This window comes from Dermacentor albipictus, chromosome 3 (genome assembly GCF_038994185.2).
Source record: "Dermacentor albipictus isolate Rhodes 1998 colony chromosome 3, USDA_Dalb.pri_finalv2, whole genome shotgun sequence".
Classification (NCBI taxonomy): domain Eukaryota; kingdom Metazoa; phylum Arthropoda; class Arachnida; order Ixodida; family Ixodidae; genus Dermacentor; species Dermacentor albipictus.
In genome coordinates, this window is record NC_091823.1 from 12,015,433 (window position 1) to 12,026,790 (window position 11,358).

General features: G+C 43.9%; 1 long non-coding RNA gene across 1 annotated transcript in view; it reads right to left on the minus strand.

Moving 5' to 3' along the window:
• LOC139057230 (uncharacterized) overlaps positions 1-11,358 on the minus strand; it is a 348,067-nt gene that overhangs the window by 288,825 nt on the left and 47,884 nt on the right. The window lies entirely within an intron of this gene.

An 11,358-nucleotide genomic window follows, 5' to 3' on the forward strand; every position in this document is an offset into this window, starting at 1 on the left:
CGCCGTGGGACAAGGAGGTAAGAAACACCTTCCAGAAGTGCTTGGATTCAATGTACACGGAAGTATCAACCGGTCAGCAGTCGAGATAAGCAAGAGAGGTTTATGGTATTGGTGGGGAAAAAGGCAGGGAAGAAATCGACACGACCGGATCCGTTACAAGCATACGCAGCAACACAATGCAGATACAGAAGTCTTGAAGAAAGAAAAAAAAGAATGGTCTAATCCACGCTGTGAAAGTGGTTGGACAGCGAAGCTGTAAACTCTAAACGACAGCTTGAACGATTACCCATTGTGACGTAGCTTGAAATTATTCACACGGCAATATATATTCACATACACTTCACCTAATTATTAGCTTAAGACGTTTCAACAGCCTGCGACTTGGCTTGCGCCGCTAATTCGTGCACCTACAAAGAGTGGACGAGAGCGAAGAGAAATGCACTTAGCTGCACTTAGCCACACTTTCGCCGCGCCTCGTATGCACGCTGCTGTTCAGGAGTCCTCGCTATACGTGGGCTTCCCATAGCGCCAACACAATACAAATCAATTGCTAGGCGGGTTGTTCCTTTACGCACGAAAGTGTAGTTACGTCCCTCCCGGCTTCGTATGGTATACCTTCGCCGCTTCACAGTGACTACAGCTTATGCACCGTAATCTTTACCGGGAAACGCTTGTGGCGAATACTGTGCGCGAAGGCGAACTTTCTGGTTTGTTTCTGTCCCCCGCACGACCGGCACCGCCGCTGCCGAGGATGGTTGGACGGATGGATGTTATGAGCGTCCCCTTCGGAACGGGGCTGTGGGTTGCGCCACCAAGCTTTGGCTATTATGCTGCCTAATGTCCTAATTAGGTTAAACAATTAAAAAGAAGAAAAAAACACTATGAACTACCACGCCCAAATTTTCTGATCCCCTATTGCGAACTGTGCTTTTGTACGTCTCCGTATTTTGTCGTTTCCCTACTCTTCTTCCATCAATCCTCCAATCGCCTCTTACTAATGCCTATTGCGGACATGTTTGCTTTACCACTGCTCCCGCTGAGCCGAAGGGCTTCAAGGAGGCCAGTGTCGCCTAAATCGACCGCTGGGTAGACGTCTTCACATTCTAATAAAACATGCTCCGTCGTTTCTCTAGCTTTGCCGCACTAAGTACAGAGAATGCGCAGCAGCGAGCGCCGTGTGCTGGTGCTGCAAGGAAGCCAACGGAAAAGCTAGAATGAAAAAAAAAATGTTTACGGTATATTTGAATAAATCGAGCAGGCTAGGTAACTATTTGTCACCACACCATTTCAAAGGGTATGTCAATAAATCACCATCGTCATCATCATGGAGTCGAACAGGAGTTTCGAGTCGAGAATCGTTTGAGAATTGGGGGGGGGGGGGGGGGGGGCTAGTGACCCCTGAGTCGAATCAGCGAGTGAAATGTGCGGCAAAAACATCCATGAAGTCCAGAGGACCCAGTTCATTCGTGGAAACTTCTCAGCATCAGCTGTGAAGCAGACACTTTCAGGAGTTCAAGTCCCTCTCACTGGCACGAAAGCTCGTAACTGTGCCCTGCCCGTGAAGGGCCCCCAGTTACAATATAAAAAGCTCTTACGATATAATTGTTGGTAAGAACATATTCCAAACATTCCAGGTGCTGGAGATATTATTAGAGAAGGTGGCCAGCCAAATCCAAAAAGCACCTAAGCAACAGAAACTTTGTGAATTCAGCTCATTTCTGAGCAGCGTCATGTTTACCCATTCAGAACTCGGCAAAGACGCTCTCTCTCTTTTCGTCGCATCTGTGGTGTCGTTCTTTCCGGAGCCTGAGAGCTGGAAATCCCTAAGGGTTGCTGCGAGAGTCTCCCAAATGCACTTAGGACGCTTTGTCGACGCAAGGTTCAACTTCCTCTGAGAAACAGTGAGGCCGTCGAGTGCGGCCGCGATCGAGTGTAGCGTGCGGTGAGCACACCCGAGATTCTTAACGCGCGCGGCATTCTCACGGCCCAAATGGCTCGACGCCTCACTCTACCTTTTGCATAAGGTGGTGAAGAGAAAAAGGGTGGGAGGGGGGAGGGGGGCGTGAAATAAGTTTGCTCCTGCCTGCAAAGCTGGTCAGCCACAGCGAACGCGCCCAGCACGTAGTTCGAGCTGGGGCCATTAGCGCCCCCACCGAAGTCACGGCCACGCAGCGGCCCTAATGCGAACAGCTATCGTGGCACGATATATATATATATATATATATATATATATATATATATATATATATATATATATATATATATATATATATATATATATATATATATATATATATATATATATATATATATATATATATATATATATATATATATATATATATATATATATATATATATATATATATATATATATATATATATATATATATATATATATATATATATATATATATATATATATATATATATATATATATATATATATATATATATATATATATATATATATATATATATATATATATATATATATATATATATATAAGAATGGAAAGAAGAATGGTAAGAAGAATGATAGGTGTAACGTTATGGGATAAGAAAAGAGCAGATTGGGTGAGGGAACAAACGCGAGTTAATGACACCTTAGTTGAAATCAAGAAAAAGAAATGGGCATGGGCAGGACATGTAATGAGGAGGGAAGATAACCGATGGTCATTAAGGGTTACGGACTGGATTCCAAGGGAAGGGAAGCGTAGCAGGGGACGGCAGAAAGTTAGGTGGGCGGATGAGATTAAGAAGTTTGCAGGGACGGCATGGCCACAATTAGTACATGACCGGGGTTGTTGGAGAAATATGGGAGAGGCCTTTGCCCTGCAGTGGGCGTAACCAGGCTGATGATGATGATGATGATGATATATATATATATATATATATATATATATATATATATATATATATATATATATATATATATATATATATGACAAGAAAGCCTGCCGGTTCACTATCTAGCAGAGGAGAGCTCCAGGGGCAGCTTGCACGAAAATTTAATGACGAAAGTAATAACGAATTTAAGAGCGCGTTCTTAAATGCGTTATTATTTTCATTATTCGTGCAAGCCCTGAAAAATTCTGCAAGAAATAGCTGCGAAAAATTCAGTTCTCTCTTAGCCTCTGTCCCCCGAAAACTATACCACAGTTGGCAGGTGTTCAAGCACTGACAAAAATTGAAAATTTGCTAGCGCGGGACTTAATCGCACCACAATGGCAAAGGTTACGGGCATATTTATTTTGCTGGCTGACGCAGCACCTCGTCTTAAACTGACTAGCAGAAATACCAGGGATCTTGTGCGAAGCACGAATGCACAGATTTTCCTTGTCAATTTACTGCTATGCGCATGTGTAAACATTTTCTTAATGTGGCAGAAAAATTACAAGCTGATTGAGAACCACTTAGTCGAACCAAGCGAACAGTTACCAGATTCCTTAGTAGCAGTGTAAAATGAGTTGCATGTTTCTACTGCCCCACTTCCGAACTTCACAGATGCGCCAACATTTCCTACATCGTCATATTGAAGCTTTACACAAGGATTTCTGGAAAACCTCGATCAACTACATACATTGGCCTATTTCGGCGTAGCGAGTTCCCTTTCGCGAGTGATTTAGTGAGTACCTACCTCTCATCCATGCCTCCCTCTTTCTCTACCAGCAACATTCGTTCCTCCCTTTTCAGAATAAGTCTATTCATTCTCAGTAACAACAACAGTAGCACTGAATTTGCGTAAGCTATTTGAGGGCGTTTCATTTAGTTTATATTCTCTCACAAGAAAATTCTCTCACAAGAGCTTATTTTTTTACTATGAGCTTCTTTTGTTTTCTCAAAAAGAACGGGCAATTGCATGGAACCATCGCATCTCGTTGCTCACGTCTACACACTAGAAACTTCGAGAATCGAAGACGATAACATCGCCACTAATTTGGTTTTTCCTCTAATGCGGCTGATAAAATGCTTTCAGTAAAAGAACGAGAACTGATCAAGAATCTGCTCATTGCGGAGACCAGTGCACAGAACTAAAACGCAATATCAGTATTCGCGTCACTTCAATCGTGCTTTTCATTTCTAAGTTTTCCTCCTTTTAGGTATGTATCTGCATGTGTCTAATGTAAGCGATCTTTTTTTTTATGTGACATCTGCCCTCATAACTGCCCCAATCAATAAAAAGAAAGCAAAATATAGCTACACCCCATTATTACTAGACTTCCACTTATACAACTTCGACTTGGTCCCGAACCATAAATTGTCATGCGCCCTTAGGCCACTGCGGAATGAAAATCGACCAGTGATTGGTAAGACGGAGCCTGGTGACCTCGCTCGGTGAAACGATGGATGGAGACGTCTTCACCTGCAAACATCGAGGCAACTCACGGGCTGTAATAATTGGGCATTGCTATTTTGTGTGTCACTGCGGCATGCTACAACAAGGTACCCTGCAGGCACTCTCACTGGAATAAGTCCATCATTCATCTGTTCTAAGCAACAAGAAAGTGGTTACTCAAGGGTGTAGTGCAGCTTTCATCCTCATCCTAAGTTATGTCCACAGCATGGTCTCTTTCATAGAATTCCAAATATCCCTGTCCTGCGCCACCTGACCAAATCTGTTGCTTGCAAATTACCTAATTTTAACACACCACCTAGTTCTCTACTGTGTTTGGCTGCTTTTTCTTTCCCTTGGTACTCTGTAACTTCCCACCAACTCTGTAATTCTAATACACCATCGTATATCGGCCTTATATGCATTACATGACCTCCTCAACTCGCTTTCCTTCTCTTAATCGCAATAAGAATATCGACTACCCATTTTGCTCTTAAATCCACACCGCTGTCTTACTATCCCTTAAGGTTACCCCTATCTTTTCTCGTTACATCGCTCCTTGCGCGATCTTTGGCTTGTTTTCAAGCTTCTTTGCTAACCTCCGAGTTTGTGCACGAAGTTTCTGAAGCTGTAGTGCTTGCTAAAATGTTGAAGGGAAAGCAATTGAAGGTGCGAAGTGTACAGTGAACGAATTCCCCTGCCCCAGGCACCTTACAACGTCTTATTCAGGATGACATGTCGTACTTCTCATTCTGAGTGAGCCGGTTCTCGTTACAGTGCCGATGTTTATTCGCGTTGGGCTTGTGCCCTAGCTGGGAAAAAAAAAAACCCTGGGAGCACCGTATGCGGAAAGCAGATCTGCTGTACTCTTATGAACGGAAAATACATTGTGCCTACGGTTAATAATGACTACCCTCCCTCCACTCTTATCAACTCTATTATAAAGCGAAGCTTTTTTTTCCCCTGCTTTCTGGGCTTTGGCCTGTTATCGTTGTCGCCGTCTGTCTTGCCGAATGAAGATTCTCGAGAAAAAATTATTGTCCGATGGCGGGCTTCGCACCCGGTTACCCAGCGCAGCAACCCGATGCTCTGTCCATTATACCATTGAACTAATCTGTTTATTTTCTTACTTTTTTTTACTTTATTGCATGCAAACATTGCCGTAAACCAAGTGTGAGTTTTATTTAAATATAAGACACTATTACCAGAAAAGGCACGTGAGACACACACCCTACTTAAAAGCTAACAACAATTAAAATTCAGGTCTTTCACACGCAGCCATCTAGCAAGCAGCCGCTCAGGAACGTGTTATAAGTAGCAAAAGCGCTAGGCACTTGCGCAGCTCCTTCTAGAAAGACAGAACTTCTCGACCACGGCTCGGGTCGTTCGAGAGGCTCCTCTATAATGAATGCCGTCCCAGAAGCAGGCTAGTACGATAGACTATAGCGCTTTGAGATGCTGGGGCATGCGAGCCGCGCAGCATAAGAACAATTTACTAATAAAAGTGAGACCATGCGCTCTCTGTTAACTGGGAATGAAGGTAAAAGATTTACGCCTGAAATAGAACCCCATACATATATATATATATATATATATATATATATATATATATATATATATATATATATATATATATATAATACACGTGCACATGTTGATCTTTCTCGGGTGACCACGTTTCACCGCTTAACAAATGTTATCGCACAGAGCAGGACGCGCCTGCATGTATAGGAAGTTCCTGGAATGTTATCGATGCTTCTATCCGCTGTCTCTTGTCACCGGACCTTGTAGATCTATCTATCTATCTATCTATCTATCTATCTATCTATCTATCTATCTATCTATCTATCTATCTATCTATTCATCTATTCATCTATCCATCGACAAGAGATATCTATCTATCTATCTATCTATCTATCTATCTATCTATCTATCTATCTATCTATTGACAAGAGATATCTATCTATCCATTGACAAGAGATATCTATCGACAAGAGATATTTATCTATCTATCGACAAGAGGTATCTATTTATCTATCGACAAGAGATAGATAGATAGATCTATCTATCTATCTATCTATCTATCTATCTATCTATCTATCTATCTATCTATCTATCTATCTATCTATCTATATCTATTCATGACTTTTCTAGTATTGTAGAAGGATAATTTACTAATATAATCCCACTTCCTTTTTCAAGCGAAGCTTGTATTGGTTTACAACTGGCGTTGTCGTGGTCACGCAAAAAAAACAGTTGCTCCCACAGCAGAGCAGCTGGTGGAAAGGGCGGTTTGGTGATTTAACAGCTCTGCCGGCACCGGAGCGTGAGTCAGCAAGGATTCAAGCTGCATAGGCGCGCGCTCACGCCAGGCGTGCAACCAATCAGAGCCGTTTCGCTTCTGCCGGGGAGGGAAAGGGCAGAAAAGGGTTTCGGGCGCGCTGCGCCGGCTTCATTTCCGTGCACTGCAGTCTCAGAAAACGGAGGGGCGCAGCCGCTGGTTGTGCGTTCTCCCGAGGAACGGGCAGCGTTTGACAAGCGGCGGCGAGAACTCGCCCGTGAAAGAGCTCACCATCGGCGCACCGATCCAGCCGCTAGAGCCGGCCGAGCCCAGGTAGGGAGCCCAGGGAGGCCGAAGCAATCCGGCACCATTACCTGTGGGTTACTTAACCGCGACGAAGGCCAGGTGCACGCAGGACAAGCTTCGCTTACCCCCTTTTCCCGGTAGGAGAAGGGTTGGTGATTTTCTTTTCCTGTAGTGTCTCTCCGACTTCACTTTCTCCTTGAATTGGCAATATGCTAGAACTGCAGTTTATATACGTATTTTCTCTTAATGCGGCATTCTGCCTATTGCCGCGAACGTGTGGGGCTGCCAAGACACATTCTCGTCTACGCCAGCTCCATTCCTGTGCGTGTGTGCGTGCGTGTGCGCGTGTTACGAGTGACATCACTTGCAGGAGGCACTCCTTCGGTTTCATATTATTACAATATGCTGAAGTTTCATCGACATTCATCATTTCCATTTTAGTTTTGCTGTCTTTCGCTCGTCGATCGCGTCGTGTTCACGTGGCGTCTATAGACCGGCTGATGTAACGAACTGACCGAGTCCAATCGTAAGCCTTATCACAATCATACAGACGAGCCTCCCGGTGTCACGGACTCTTCTTGGCGCAGGTTGAGCACTGTCGCCGACGCCAAAATCGATCGCACAGGTGCAGCTAACTCCATGCACTGAGCTTCCCTTAATTAGGGCGGAATTGAGGTTGTCTTCATTATGCATTTTTGCTTTGTAGCGTGCATCCCCCCCAAAAAAAGGTTACTGCTCAGCTCTTATCGACCGGCTCACGTTTGTGACTTTCTGTCGTTTGTGTACTAACACTCTAGCGTTCAAAGTTGTCTTTATATACTTCTCATCAAATGCTGTCTGCTTAGAACTAATGTAAATCACTTATTTTCAACCCCCTGGAACTGGCGCCGCTTCTCTTCCATGCAGTGGTGAGATGATGTCGTTTAAAGCAAAATAGGATATCGTACACTTAATTTTCGGCAGAAACCAGTAGGGGATGATTTTTCAAGTCTTAACTTATTCACGTTGAAAAACATATATAGTGTGTTACACACAGGCATGTGTAGACTGAAACAACGCGATTGCGGTGACGATAAAATGACGACATTCGCATGACGGCAACAGCGTGATGACGGCTTCGGTCTCACGGCCATGGGATGCCGCCGAAGTAGATGATCACGGCGCTAGGACAGCGGCCTGGTGACAATGATTTAACGAAGATGGCATGGCGACAATGCAGTGACCACAGCGTGTGGACGACAGCGGTGCGACGGCCATAGTATGACGACGAAGTAGATGAAATGACAGCGTGGCGAAGACGGTGCGACGACAGCCGGATGCCTGCACGGGACTCTCGGTGACGGGAAAATTCAAAGGGCCAGATACTTCGACGCGAAAACGGGGGAAGAGCCGGAGAAAGTAAAACGAGAATAAATTGGTGGGTTTTCACAGCACTAGAACTGAATTGCTGACTCGGGCTTTCTACCACAACTGAGTGCAAAGCAACTGAGGTCGTTTAAGGTGCCCCTAACCTGCCCACGTTGGAAATGACAAATACACACTATAATTAAAATTATTAGGCTCTATATAATTTGAAATATTGAAGTTCTATATCACCGTCGAGAAATCGTTTCATCGAATAATATTTAGAAAAATGCGTTTTGATCGTGATGAGTGCACTTCTTCGAAGTCACAAACCAATAAAAACAAAAGAACTCTGAGGACTTTAGACCAAAGTGCAAAGCATGAACAATGATGGGCTTGCATAAATCTGGAGATGGTCTGTCTAGGGTTTCTTTAGCCTTTCTTTTATATCGTATGAAACATCGTGCCCTAAAACGGCGCTCTTGCAACCATTCTTATTTCTTAGTGAAATGGCGCAACCCACTCTGGTCACTGCGCCAGCGTTACGTCCTTTTCTTCCTCATTCGTTCTTTGTTTTTCCACAGCTGAGGTTTTGTTTTTCTTTCCATGACTTAGTGTTGCGTAATAAATGCGTTAGCGATCGCATGAGGCCACATTCGGAGACTGTCTCTCAAAACGATCTCAAGTATTAAGCTCAATCAGAAGGGGACGTCGGAGATCGTTGCCAGGGGCTTCACTTTTTACTCTCATTAAAAGCTGTTTGATCAAACAGTACAGTGGGAAAGAAGAAGCGGCCAGGGAGATGTCATTGAAGGATTTTAAACATATCTGAGCTAGAGTGACCATTCAACGTTGAAACCGAGCAAAGGCTTCGCGGTGTGTTCTCGACCTCGACGTTGTGTCGCAATTGATATCGTCTTTGATTATTTATGCGGGCACTGAATCTAGGTTCTATTTTCGGCCTTTCGAGATCAACAGGAGCCATAATTGCACTGGACGACGAGAATTTTAATTCAAGTTCCGAATACGTTCGGCGGCATCGGCCAACACCTTATAACACGCAGTCACACTATGCAAGAGTTGATATCAACAACTGTTCCTTACAAGTCCGTCTGACTGCTCTCACTTTTGTGCCTCTTTCGCTCTCTATCTCTGCAGAGATGTCGCAGTTTCTCTTTTAAAATGCGCTTTAACTTTACTTTCCTCACGCACCCAGTTCTTTGCGGGTACTCCACAGTGGCTATGTGCCACAGATGATGACGACGACGACGACGATGTCTTATTTAATGACAGAAAACCATTTGGGGGGGGGCGAGGGGGGGGATATACGACGAACCGGGTGATACTGCGATAAAAAGTATAATGGTAAAATAAATAAATAAACGGAGATGAGAAAAAAACCGATCATAAATGAAACAAAGTAGTGTGTAATAACTAATAAGGTAGTCAGCCTTGCATGAACAGGTAGATTAACATGAACTTAATATTAAAATTACCTAAAGTAAGGGGTCGACGTAATGACAAGCATCATTATGTCGACCCCTTACTTTAGGTATTTTTAATATTACGTTCATGTTACTCTACCTGTTCATGCAAGGCTGACTACCTTATTAGTTATTACACACTACTTTGTTTCATTTATTATCGGTCTTTTTCTCAACAGAGGCTTGGCGTGCTCGCCACAGAAATGGGAGGTGTTAATCATTGAGCCAAAACATCAAAGGGGACACGCTGGGAGCAGCAGACCCATCACTGTTTTCGTAAACGGAAATGAGGTTCCCAAGGTGGAGGAAATCAGAATTCTGGGCATGTATATCCAAAGAAATAGATGCTACCTCAAGACAATCAAAAAGCTAGAAGGATACGTAGCGCAGGTCACTAGTATCTAGAAGAATTTCACTCAAAGGCAGGGGCCTCAAAGAGAACAGCCTCCTCAGACTCATATAAGCCTTCATTACCAGCCGTATAGTGTATGCCACACCATATCTTGTGTTTAAACGAGAAGAAAAGGAGAAAATAGATGCGATCATTAGGAAGAGCGTTAAGAGAGCCATAGGGCTCCCAGACTCGACCTCGACAGACCTCCTCCTCAAAATGGGGGTTCACAACACGCTAGTTGAGCTCACTGAGGCAGTACGAGTGTCTCAGTTGGAAAGATTAGGCCAGTCTAAAACAGGGAGAAAAATCATGGAATGGGTAGGAATCCAATGCGAAAGGGGTGCCCAGACTGACAAGAAAGACAAAGGACGCTCGCATTTGGCGACGCCTCCATGGAAACAATTATACATCACCACATTGGATCTACATAACACAGACGAGGGACTATAACGACGCCCTCTGCAAAATTTGTGAGCAAAAAGGTCCGCTAGACCATATAGTATGGGAGTGTGCTGGCTCCCCAGGGGCCAAGGAAAACATTGACAGTAGAGAAGCCTGGGAGGCCTTGCTCCAGAGCGAGGCAGAAGATGACCAGCGTCGAGCAATCCGCCTGGCCGTTGAGGCCGTGAAGACTCACCGTCCTCAACGCGCGGGGACTGCTTCGTCCTCACCCCCCCCCCCCTACCTACGTGTAGATTAAGAGGCGGGCACCCCAGCTCGGTGGAACAATAAAGTTTTCAATCAATCAATCAATCAATCAATCAATCAATCAATCAATCAATCAATCAATCAATCGATCGATCGATCGACGTAATGACCGAGTTAAATCTTGAATAATAATATCACTTATATTACTACTGTGAATTTGTCTTCTTGCTATCTGAATTTTCTCATTTGATAATTTATGGAAGGAGAATAAATCAATCATGGAAAATAAGAAATATTAATCAGGTAGTATTTCTTTGTCGCAGAGGTAATTATAAATGGCGCAGCAAGCTTTTCTGTACATGTATCCTAATACTCGTGGGCCAAGTAAGAGCAGAACAGTACTGCATTAAAGCAGCCTAGCTCGATTACGAAGCGCAATTTCAAAACATCGCTTTCGTGGAGTAGAAAACTGCCGGCAGGATACTAAAAAGTGATCGACGGTTACAGGCTAACTGCAAATGTAGCATAACGGGGATACCGCCGGACCACATCTGTGCAAGTAAAT